Source organism: Myxocyprinus asiaticus, chromosome 26 (genome assembly GCF_019703515.2).
Source record: "Myxocyprinus asiaticus isolate MX2 ecotype Aquarium Trade chromosome 26, UBuf_Myxa_2, whole genome shotgun sequence".
Lineage (NCBI taxonomy): Eukaryota > Metazoa > Chordata > Actinopteri > Cypriniformes > Catostomidae > Myxocyprinus > Myxocyprinus asiaticus.
In genome coordinates, this window is record NC_059369.1 from 18557233 (window position 1) to 18569752 (window position 12520).

Here is a 12520-nt window from a genome sequence, read left to right on the forward strand (position 1 = left end):
GTTTGGCATGCACTGGTCATTAAAAGAATGATAGACTGATGATTTTTAGAGAAATTTGTTTCTTTTTGACCATTTTTCAAACCAAATTTGACTTTGAAGTGCAAAGTGACAAAGGGAATTGCAAGGATACTCAATAATTCAGCAACTGAAAAACATTTTATAATAGCGCAGTTTTTTTGCCCACGCTCTCTGCAATGATTTAGTGTCTGATTCACTAAAGACATTTTGCAGATCAGCAACGGCGCAAACGTGCCAACAAATTGCTGTTGAGCGTAATTTGCACGCGCAATTCTGATCTTGTGCTCCGATTCTGAGCGCAATATAGCGGAGGATGCCGCAGACCACCATATTTGACACACCCTGCTGGGACTGTACAGCATTACTTTGAACCTAACACCTGGATCATCTCTTAAACATACAGAACATGTGCTTGACGACACTGGATGTATGCCAGGTTATAAAGCTCTTCTCCATCATTTCATGATTCTTTGAATAGTTGATATTATCAGTTGAAAATGTTCACAAACGTCTATTTTAAATTAAATTAATTGTACTGCCTGCTTTCATTTGGCGGTTATAGCACAATCTAAATTGCGCCAGACAACTTTTGTGAATGAAGCATATTCTACAATGAGCCTAATTCGCATAGAAAGGAGGCATGTTTGCGTGGAAAGGAATGACAATGACTTAAATTCTCAAGACACAGTGCAATTTCAGTGCTAACTGTTAGTGAATCCGACGCTGGTTTTTGCTCTGAAATACCATGCGCGAAAGTGGTGCAACTGTTTAGTGAATCTGCCCCAGATATTTCAAACAGTAATAATTTTCAACCTTGTTTTGGCAGTATTCTTCAATTCTTTCAGAGGATCAATTTAATGTATCCTTGGTGAACAGAAGCATCATTCCCTATCTGTCACTCACTCGACGTTGTGTCGATGTAGTGACATTAGGGGTCACTCTTGGGAACCAGAAACACCTCTGGTCTTTGATAAAAGGCCAATGAAAATTGGCGAGTGGTATTTGCATGCCACGCCCCCGGACATACGGGTATAAAAGGAGCTGGTATGCAATCACTCATTCAGATTTTTTCTTCGGAGCAGAACGGTCAGGCTCATTGAGCTGAATATTACTGTTCATTCACCTCTGCTGGATCTGACGGCGCATTTCAGCGGCTTCTCCCTCCTCTGCACTGGTGCACTGTAGAGAACGCCCCTGGGTGTTTCGGCAGAAAAACAAGAGAGTATATTTTCTGAAAAAGCTTTTCCTCCTCTAAAAGAGTATATATTTCTCTAAAAGAGCGGCACACACGGAACGTCTTTTTAAAGACGTGTCTTTTTAAAGATGCCTTTCCGATTGTGTGTTATTCCTGGTTGCGGTCATTATCTCTCAACTTCGGATGGTCATGATCGCTATCTTTCGTGTCTGGGCGCGACCCACACGGAGGCAGCGTTTGTGGATGGTTTATGTTCTCACTGCGAGAACGTGACCATGGCAACGTTATGAAAGCAAGCCACCCCAGTGGCTCCCCGCCTCGGTCCTTCTACCTACGGGTATGAGGCTAGCACGGCTAGCACTGGGGGTGATTTGGGGACCCCAATGGGATCGTCTCCGCCGGGTATCCCCCCGCGGACCTCACATTCCCCAGCATGCTCGTCTGCCCCAATCGGGCTTCCAGATGAGTTCGCCGGCTCGTCTCATGGCGAGTCTGGCTTCTTGTTCGGAGCCCGCAAAGATGATAAGCACTCGAGCACAGCATCAGAGAGCGGGCTTGTCCAGTCAGACGCAGAAGCCTCAGCAAGGCTTCCCTCATCGGGGATGATTTCCCAGTCACAGGCCGATGCCGAAATGATGGACATGCTTTCCCGGGCGGCCCCGAGCATCGGGATAGAGTGGAACCCTCCGCTTTCCCCTGAACCCTCACGGCTTGATGATTGGTTCCTGGGCTCGCAGTGCCGCTCAAAGCAGCCACGCCCCGCTCCAGTGCCATTCTTCCCGGAAGTGCAAGAGGAGCTTACGAAGTCATGGGAGGCACCTTTTACTGAACGGCCCCGATTCCGCAGTTCCCCCGCACTCACTACCCTCGATGGCGGGGTGGCCAGGGGCTATACGGTGATTCCCCCAGTGGATAAGGCACTCACGGTGCACCTATGCCCGCAGAGCGCCACCACCTGGCGCAGACGTCTTAAGCTCCTGTCCAAGCTCTGTAGGCTCACGTCGTCCCTGACAGCTAAAGCCTACAGCGTTGCTGGACAAGCTGCCTCTGCCCTGCACGCCATGGCTCTCCTGCAGGTCCACCAAGCCAAGGCGTTGAAAGAACTGCACAAGGGTAGTTCCACCCCAGATTTGATGCAGGAACTGTGCTCGGCGACCGACTTCGCTCTCCGAGCAACGAAGGTCACAGCGCGGGCTCTCGGGTGGACGATGGCCACACTAGTGGTCCAGGAGCGCCACCTTTGGCTCAACCTGGTCGAGATGGGCGAGGCCGACAAGACACGGTTCCTTGCTTCCCCCATTTCCCAGGCGGGCCTATTCGGCGACACCGTCGAGGACTTTGCCCAGCAGTTCTTGGCGGTGAAGCAGCAGACGGAGGCAATCTGGTACATCCTGCCCCGGCGCGGCTCAAGATCCCGCACCTCGTCTGCTCGTCACCAAGGGCGTCTCCCTGCGGTGACTGCACCGGCTCTGCCGCAGCCCGCCCCTTCGGCACGGCCCCGGCGTGGAGCCCAACGCAGGAAGCAGATGCCACCCGTCTCATAGCCGGCACCTAAGAGCCCATGGAGGTCCTTAAAGTGCTCCTGAGATGGGCGACCCAGGGACGAGGGAACCCACTCACATGGAGCTGGTAGAAAGACCACTCCATCCCCCGGTGGTGGGCTGGGCAGAAAATCTTTTGTTGCCTTTTTGTTTGATTTCGCCGCATGCCCAAGTGGCTGAGGTACCCAACAGTTCAGCAAAAGAGCGGCTTTCTTCCTCCCTGGGTCACATACCCCGTGTGTACATTCGTCACCATGACGGTTCTTTCTTGCAGGATTGGCACTCCAGCAGTGACCTTTCCGTCTCTGAGCACCCAGCTCATGAAGAAAGGGTTTTACAGCCCCTACTTCATCGTACCAAAAAAAGGCGGTGGGTTGTGGCCAATCTTGGACCTGCGAGTACTGAACCGGGCTTTACACAGACTCCCGTTCAAGATGCTGACGCAAAAATGCATTCTGGCGAGCGTCCGACATCAAGATTGGTTCGCGGCGGTAGACCTGAAGGATGTGTACTTCCACATCTTGATCCTTCCTTGACACAGACCCTTCCTGCGGTTTGCATTCAAGGGTCAGGTGTATCAGTACAAAGTCCCTTGCCCCGTTAAGGGAGGTGGGCATTCGCATTTTCAATCTCGATGGCTGGCTAATCCTAGCTCACTCTCGAGACATGTTGTGCGCACACAGGGACCTGGTGCTGTCACACCTCAGCCGACTAGGGCTTCGGGTCAACCGGGAAAAGAGCAAGCTCCTCCCAATTCAGAGCATCTCTTTTCTCGGTTTGGAGTTGGACTCAGTCTCCTTGATGGCGTGCCTTACAAACGAGCGCGCCCAGTCGGTGCTGGCCTGTTTGAAGGTGTTTAAACAGAAAACAGCGGTTCCACTGAAACTTTTTCAGAGGCTCCAGGGGCATATGGCGTCCTCGGCGGTGGCCACCCCGCTCGGGTTGATGCATATGAGACCGCTTCAGCACTGGCTCCAGACTAGAGTCCCGAGATGGGCATGGCACCACGGGTCACACCGGTCTGTCACCGTCTTTTCAGCCCTTGGACCGACCTCTCGTTTCTACGGGCAGTTGTTCCTTTAGAACTGGTCTCCAGGCGCGTCATGGTCACGACAGATGCCTCCAAAACAGGCTGGGGCACTGTTTGCAATGGGCACACAGCCGCTGGCCTCTGGACGGGCCCGCGACTGCATTGGCACATCAGCTGCCTCGAGTTTTTGGCAATTCTGCTCACCCTGTGGAGGTTCCGGCCGTTGATCCAGGGCAAACACGTGTTGGTGTATGTCACAATTCACTCGCCGTCTCCTCCTCTGGAGTCAGAAGCACTTCAAGTCGCTGCGAGCCACTCACATCCCGGGCAACCTCAACACTACAGCGGACGCGCTGTCACGACAGGTTACCCTCAGGGGAGAGTGGAGACTCCACCCTCAGGTGGTCCAGCTGATATGGAGTCGATTCGGATGGGCACAGGTGGTCTTGTTTGCCTTCCCAAGAATCCTCCCACTGCCCACTCTGGTATGCCCTCAACATGGCTCCCCTCGGCATAGACACGCTGGCACACAGCTGGCCCCCTGGCCTATGCAAATATGCATTTCCCCCAGTGAGCCTGCTTGCACAGAGTCTGTGCAAGGTCAGGGAGGACGAAGAGCAGGTCGTCCTGGTAGCATCCTACTGGCCTACCCAGACATGGTTCTCGGACCTCACGCTCCTCGCGACAGTTCCCCCCTGGCGAATTCCCCTGAGGAAGGACCTTCTTTCTCAGGGACGGGGCACCCTCTGGCACCCGCGCCCAGACCTCTGGAATCTCCATGTCTGGCCCCCTGTGGTGGTAGACACGATCACTCAGGCTAGGGCCCCCTCTACGAGGCGCCTGTATGCCTTTAAGTGGCATCTGTTCGCTAAGTGGTGTTCTTCCCAACGCGAAGACCCCCAGAGATGCGTAGTCGAATCGGTGCTTTCCTTCCTGCAGGAGAGGTTGGAAGGGAGGATGTCCCCTTCCACCTTGAAGGTGTACATTGCCGCCATAGCAGCACACCACGACGCAGTCAACAGTAAGTCCTTAGGGAAGCACGAACTGATCATCAGGTTCCTAAGAGGCGCCAGGAGGCTGAACCCTTCCAGAACGTGCCTCGTTCCCTCATGGTACCTCTCTGTAGTTCTTCAGGGTCTACAGAGAGCCCCCTTTGAGCCTTTGCAGTCAGCCGAGCTTAAGGCACTCTCCTTGAAGACTGCCCTCCTGACTGCGCTCACTTCCATCAAGAGAGTAGGTGACCTGCAAGCGTTCTCTGTCTGCGAAACATGCCTGGAGTTCGGTCCGGGTTACTCTCACGTGATCCTGAGACCCCGACCGGGCTATGTGCCCAAGGTTCCCACCACCCCTTTTAGGGACCAGGTGGTGAACCTGCAAGCGCTGCCCCAGGAGGAGGCAGACCCAGCCCTGTCGTCGCTGTGTCTGGTGCATGCTTTACGCATCTATTTGGATCGCACGCAGAGCTTTAGAAACTCTGAGCAGCTCTTTGTCTGCTTTGGTGCACAGCGGAAAGGAAGCACTGTCTCCAAGCAGAGGATCACCCAGTGGCTCATTGACGCCATAACTATGGCATATGTCGCCCAGGACATGCCGCCCCCGGTAGGGCTACGAGCCCATTCTACCAGGGGTGTAGCGGCTTCCTGGGCCCTGGCCAGGGGTGCCTCTCTAACAGACATTTGCAGAGCAGCGGGCTGGGCAACATCCAACACCTTTGCAAGGTTCTACAACCTCCGGGTGGAACCTGTTTCGTTCCAAGTAGTGGCACGCAACACAAGTGGATAAGCCCGGGAAAGCCGGCCGGGTGTATCGCTTGCACATAGCGCCTTTCACCTCCTTTTGAGCTGAAGACATACGCCATTAATTCCCAGTAGTGTTCACAAGTTTGTTCCCTGGTTGACTTCCTCCGAGCCCTGTGGTAGTCGAGTTTTCGGAGAGATTCGCTGCCGGCCCAGTACACGCACTAACTAAGAGTCCTGTTCTGGGGTAGGTGCTCCGCATGTGGCGGTTCCCTGTAAGGCTAACCCCATGCGATATATATCCTCCGCTAATTAATTTCCCTGTTGGCAAACTGCGTCTTCCTTGGGCAGAGCCCCTCTGCCCCAGTCTCCATGTTTGTAGTAACTCCTCCCCCGTTGGGAAGGATCTACCTTGAAGACTCTCCACATGGTTGGAAAGACCATGTGACGTATTTTTCGGCTTAAATATCCCCCCCCCTCCCCCCTTTGGTCGAGGTGTGGTCTCCGCGGTGTCTTCCCCTTGGGAGGGACACCCCCTGACTAGACCTGGCGGCTCAGTCGGATAATCCCCCTTCTTTTGTAGGGAGTGGAAAAAGAGAACGGGAAAAGAGGCCACGACTGGGTTAAGCCTGTCTCTATCTTTTGGGTAGTCGACTTGTCCCCAAAGGGCCATTTGACACTCATAACTATGTTGGGGGAGGTTACGTGTCAACCTGGTGTGCTGGCTATGAAGCACACAGTAGTCTGCCCACCACACATCGCCAATTCATGTAACACAGTTCAGCCAATTGTGGCATTTCGTATAGGGACCCCTAGTGTCACTACATCAACACAACGTCAAGTGAGTGACAGATAGGGAACATCATGGTTACTTGTGTAATCTCCGTTCCGTGATGGAGGGAACGAGACGTTGTGTCCCTCCTGCCACAACGCTGAACTACCCGCTGAAATGGCCGGACCATATATCGGCTCCTCAGCATAAAACCTGAATGAGTGGTTGCATACCAGCTCCTTTTATACCCGTATGTCCGGGGGAGTGGCATGCACATACCACTCGCCAATTTTCATTGGCCTTTTATCAAAGACCAGAGGTGTCTCGGGCTCCCAAGAGTGACCCCTAGCGTCACTACATCGACACAACATCTCGTTCCCTCCATCAGGGAACGGAGGTTACACAAGTAACCATGACGATTTCTTTCAAGAACAAAAATGTCTTAGTGATTACAAACATTTGAACGGTAGTGTATATAGCGGTGAATGGAAGACTAAAAAGAAAAACTCCACTATAACATATCTATGGCCTCCTAAAAGAGGGGAAAAATCGAGAGAGATGGATTACAACAGAAGAGAGAAAAAAGACAAATTTGCTGTCATTCCCTCAGGCTATTTTTTATTGTTATTAATGCCAGGTATTAAAGTAAGTATGCAAAGCAATCTTTAAGTATTAAATTTACACTAAATAGCAAAACTATAAAATATAAAAAGTTTGCTAGATTTACGTTGCTAAATAAGGCGGAAATGCATCATCACAGTCTGTGAAAAGGTCCACTGTAATCGTGTCGCAGGTAATTGAGTAATTTGTAACCCAATGTTTAATGTATTAAGGCCCTTGCTAGCCTACCACACGGTAGGTTTAGGATGAATCTCAAAAGTTTTGCAGAACAAGGGTTACTGGGGCCACAACCATAAAGTACTTATAGTAAATTGTTATGTAACATAACCTAAAAGCGAGAGCTAGGGCCTTAAACGTTTTGATGGTACGTATTCGATTGCAGTTATGACAATTCACCACTTAATAACCCTCTGCACCATTTAACAGCATTAGATGGTTGAGGCTTCTTAAGATATGCTATCAGCCTGGCTTTTAGCAGTAGCACTTATTGAGGTATCTTGTGAAAGGATGGCTAGAATGATGTATCATAAGCCATTATTTACAAAAGAAGCCCATATCTAGATGACAAGTGTCTTATACTGGTGTCAGTGATTGATGGAGAAAATATCAAGAAGGCTTTAAGAGGCCATCCATCAGGGCTATTTGATGGTTAGATTGATTTATTTTTGATGAGCAAATTGCTATTCAGACTTCAAAGTGTTGCAGACTTTTAAGATTTAGCTCTCAAGTCTTAACCCATTTACAGTGCTGTTGACAGCATCTGTGATGTTTACAGAAATGAAATTACAATGGATATCTATGGGGCAAGTCATTGCAACAAATAAACTTTAAAGTACACACTATTATACCCACTTTTATATTTGTTGGATAAGACATATGAGACTAGTATGATAGAATCGCTTTCCTTACCTGTACAAAGTTATGTCCAATCTTTCCAATCTTTCTGAATATCCAAACTTCTGTCAGGCACCGGGGCGATGGATGAATGAAGGTCCAGATACGTGATAGCAGGTGCATTCTTGCCGGTTCGACGTTTGGAAGGGTCCACCATGCAGAAGTAGCAGTTGCCTGAGTAGTCAGTGGGTTCCCGCAAAACTCTTGGGATAGCGAACTTCATGGCTCTCTTTTCCTCTCTGTACCATCCTACAAAAATACATTTATTTCACCCATGACTAATGTGTATGAGATTCTCGCAACATTTTTCATATATGATACATTTTTTCAATAACATTGAAAATTGTAAAACATTTTAAAATTAAAAACTTTAAAATTGTAAAAAATTAACAAATTTTATAACATAAAATTCAGAGCAACAATTGTCAATCTTTCCTTCCAGAGTTTTTTGCAGTGCTCGCAGGTGAAATGAGGTGCCCAGGGTTTGTCTTGACCCCAAAAGGCATGCCGAAATATGCCTTGTAGGCCTCACACATTTTAGCAGATGCTTCCACGGAGTACTTTTTCGCTCTTGTCTTGATAAATTGGCTGCAGACATAGCAAAATGCGTCTGCCAGATGCTTGCAGCGTCTTGATGCCATCTCAGAAAAATGCAGATATGTATCCACTTAGGCAGCTGGAACTAAACTGAACTGGTGGGCTTAAGGCCTCTGTATTTATACTACTATTTATATTACTGTAAAAGTTCTAGTAAGTTCTAGAAGTTTACTCAGCACTGAATCTTTCAGGAATGTTTTGGAAAATACGTAAATTTCTAAATATCACTGTCCTGGTCACAAAAGCAAAGTTTGTGGGGAATAATAGCCATTTTCTATACTTTTGAGGCATAAGCAATTAGGAAATAACACTTACTACACAGGAACCCCAAAAAAAAAAAAAAAAAAAATTTGAAACATTTGTTACACGGTGTTATTAAACTGCCAAAGGCTGCAATCTTAGTCTGCATAAGCTGCATGCTTTTAATGAATGTGTGAAGTAGACTTATACATACTTAAATTAAAGCATTTGTGCTTTAACGATCACACTGGGCCATTTAGTGAACTGTTTATCCTGAACAAGTGAAGCTTCCATCCAAAAAAAACATCAAAATAAAAGCTCACTTCAAATAGAATGCATGATTCAAAATAAAATCTAGATGCCTAAAATTGAAGAAATTACAACAGAAATATATTACAACTGTAAAGCAAAATGTAATATTCACTGTAGTAATATTAATAATAATAATGATTAATAAATAATAATAAAAATAAATATTAACCAAAATATCACAAGCAAGAGTGCTATCGTTCTGAAAAAAAGTTTGTTAAAAAAAACCTCAATGTTATGTTAAAATGTAATTGTTCAGGGGCCTGGGTAGCGCAGCGAGTATTGATGCTGACTACCACGCCTGGAGCCAAATCCAGGGCGTGCTGAGTGACTCTAGCCAGGTCTCCTAAGCAACAAAATTTGCCCGGTTGCTAGGGAAGGTATAGTCACATGGGGTAACCTCCTTGTGGTCGCGATTAGGGGTTCTTGCTCTCAATGTGGCGCATGGTAAATTGTGCGTGGATCGCAGAGAATAGCATGAGTCTCCACATGCTGTGAGTCTCTGCAGTGTTATTACGTGACAAAATGTGTGAATTGACTGTTTCAGAAGCGGAGGCAACTGAGACTTGTCCTCTGCCACCCGGATTGAGGTGAGTAACCGTGCCACCATGAGGACCTATTAAGTAGTGGGAATTGGGCATTCCAAATCGGGAGAAAAGGGGATCAAATAAAAAAATAAAAATTGTAGTTGTTCTATTTTAACTTGTTAAACGTTTAAAAAAAAGTAATTGTTGAATTTGTACTTGTTAAAAGTGTTTTAAGATTAGATTAGACACCATTTTAATAAAAACTATTTCAGTTGGGCACTACTTAAAAACACTCGAAAAAACAAGCTCGTTGGTAAGGTCACGCGTCACGTGGAGGAGGAGGCAGGAAGCGCATCATTGTTTACAAGAGAAACTCGCACAGAGCACATACCAAGCGCCGTTCACAAACCAAAACAGTCAGTAGCGGATTTAGGCATGGGCGACATGTGCCGTTCCCCAGGGCGGCATCTTGCGGGGGGTGGGGGGCGGTATCTTGCGGGGGGCGGCCCGAGGCACACACACAGACCCCCCCCCCCAGTCAACAACTTTGAGGGCGTGTTGAAGTGGGTTTCGCCCAGGGCGCCATACAAGCTAGAACTGCCACTGTTAACAGTCCAAAACAATTTCAAAACAATATAAAATAAAATAAAAAATAATTTCCAAATAATAATAATTAAAAAGAAACGATGTAAACAATGACGCGCTTCCTGATTCCTTCTCCACGTGACATGTGACCTTACCAACGAGCTTACATCATCCCTCTCGTGAGTGCACGTCACAAAGATGTACGGAAGCAAACATTTGTAGTTAAAAAGTATATAAGTATTGTTTTTTTTCTAAAAATAATCAATCATTTGGGTTCAGAAGAACTTTATTTGTCGAATGGAGTCGTGTGGATTATTTTGATGCACCCTAAATATGCATTTTGGACCGTCAAAAAATGGAGGATATTCACTTGCATTGTTTAGAGGAGGAGGCCTGAAATGAAATCCTAAAAGTCTTAAATTCTGTTTTGATGAAGAAAGAAACTCAGAAACATCTTGGATGGCCTGAGGGTGAGTAAATTATCAGCAATTGTTCATTTTTGGGTGAACTATTCCTTTTAAGTTGAAATGAACCCGTAACATTCCTTTAATACAATATTTTACGAATAACAACTGAAATGTAAGATGTAAATGGAAGCTAAGGCTAAAGAGTGTCATGGGTTCACATTTTCTTTATTATTTAAGATTCTCAGACACTTAAGCAGGTGTTTGTGCATGACGGCTGTGTCTTTTGAGACACTTGTGTAGCAAGTCTTTTGCTGATGTCTACTTAATGTTTAGCTCAGGATCAAATTGTCTTTTTGTGTCCCTCAGAGATCAGCAACATACTGTATCTGATTTCGATTTGCATTGCCTTCAATCTTTCAGACAAGCTAATACACTTGCATTTTTTCAGTATTTTATGGTAAAAAATGCTGACTTTAAATGCCTTCTCTCTTAGGCTGTAATGAAAATAGCATCGTACCCAGATGGCGTGTCTGCATTTAGGTGCAATCAGCCAATCAACATCTGTTCTTCTACATTACACTTTCAGAGAAATGTGTTGTAATATGACATTAGATACAGAAATAGATTAAAGAGAGACAATGAATCACAACAATAAACACTAATACAAAAAAGTTAACTAAATGAAATTACTGCAAAGCCTCTATTTCACTGCACAGGGACATTATGCTATGCATTACATCTCTGGTCCCAGAAATGGCCAGACTCTATGCTTTATGATATTGCATCTTTTTGTATCATCTAATAAACCGACTTAATGCCATAGCCAATGTCATACTTGCATACTGCTTACTGCATATTGCACCAAACACTAAACACTGCATAATACTTTTTAAAATTATACATTTACATTTAGTCATTTAGCAGACGTTTTTATCCAAAAACGACTTACAAATGAGCAACATAACAAGCAGTTAGTCATACAAAAGTCAACAACATCTGCTGTATCGCAATGCCAAGTTCTCACAGTGGCTAGAGTAGTGAAGATGCTAGCACAGAAGAAAGAGACAGAAAGGGAATATATATATATATATATATATATATATATATATATATATATATATATATATGTATTTTTTATTTTTTTAAATAGTAAGTGCATTTAGTGTGGACTGGTTAAGTGCTCACAGAACAGATGTGTTTTCAGATGTTTCTTAAATGCTGAGATCGTATCAGCGGATCGTGTGGAGGCTGGAAGCTCATTCCACCACAGAGGAACAGAGAGACTGAATGATCGTGAAATTGACTTTGTGCCTCTTTGCGTCGGGACCACCAGGCGCTGCTTGTTCATTGACCGCAGAGAGCGAGTCGGGACATAGACCTGGAGGAGTGAATCGAAGTAAGTGCTGTTACATTGGCTGTCCTGAAGGCCAAAATCATATGTGGAAACAGTAAGCATTATGAAAAAATGACATCTGATACTGATTGCAAGTTACAGAACTAAAATATTAATATTAATGTCATTTTTTAGATTACACTTTTAAGGAAATCTAATCTGATTAGTATTGGATAACATGTTGCATGTTTTGATGAAAATCTCATTTTTAAGTATATTAAGTAACAATTTACACACCTTTCATTAAATGTTAGTAAACATGAAATTTGCTATTTGACAGTTCCTGGGTGCTCTGTTTTGGCATTCAGGTACTCTCCTCATTCAGAATACATGTACTGTACATTCAGTATATATACAATATACTGCAGAAATACTAAGAGTAGTATGACAGTTTGCTATTACGACTATATATTGTGTCATTAGTAGCTGTTCTGGTGTAAATGGCAGTACTTTGACTTTCTGTGATGGTTATAATACAGGCTTGTTCTGTTGTGTTCTACAGAGGGGGGTGATGTTAGAATCATACATGAGCTAGAGATATCAAAGACAAACAGGTGAAAAGAGATGGAGTGAAAGAGAAGTGGGAGGAGAGGGTACAGAGATGAAGAAGGTATATAGAGATAACAAGACAGGACACTGATGATTATTGCCTTTA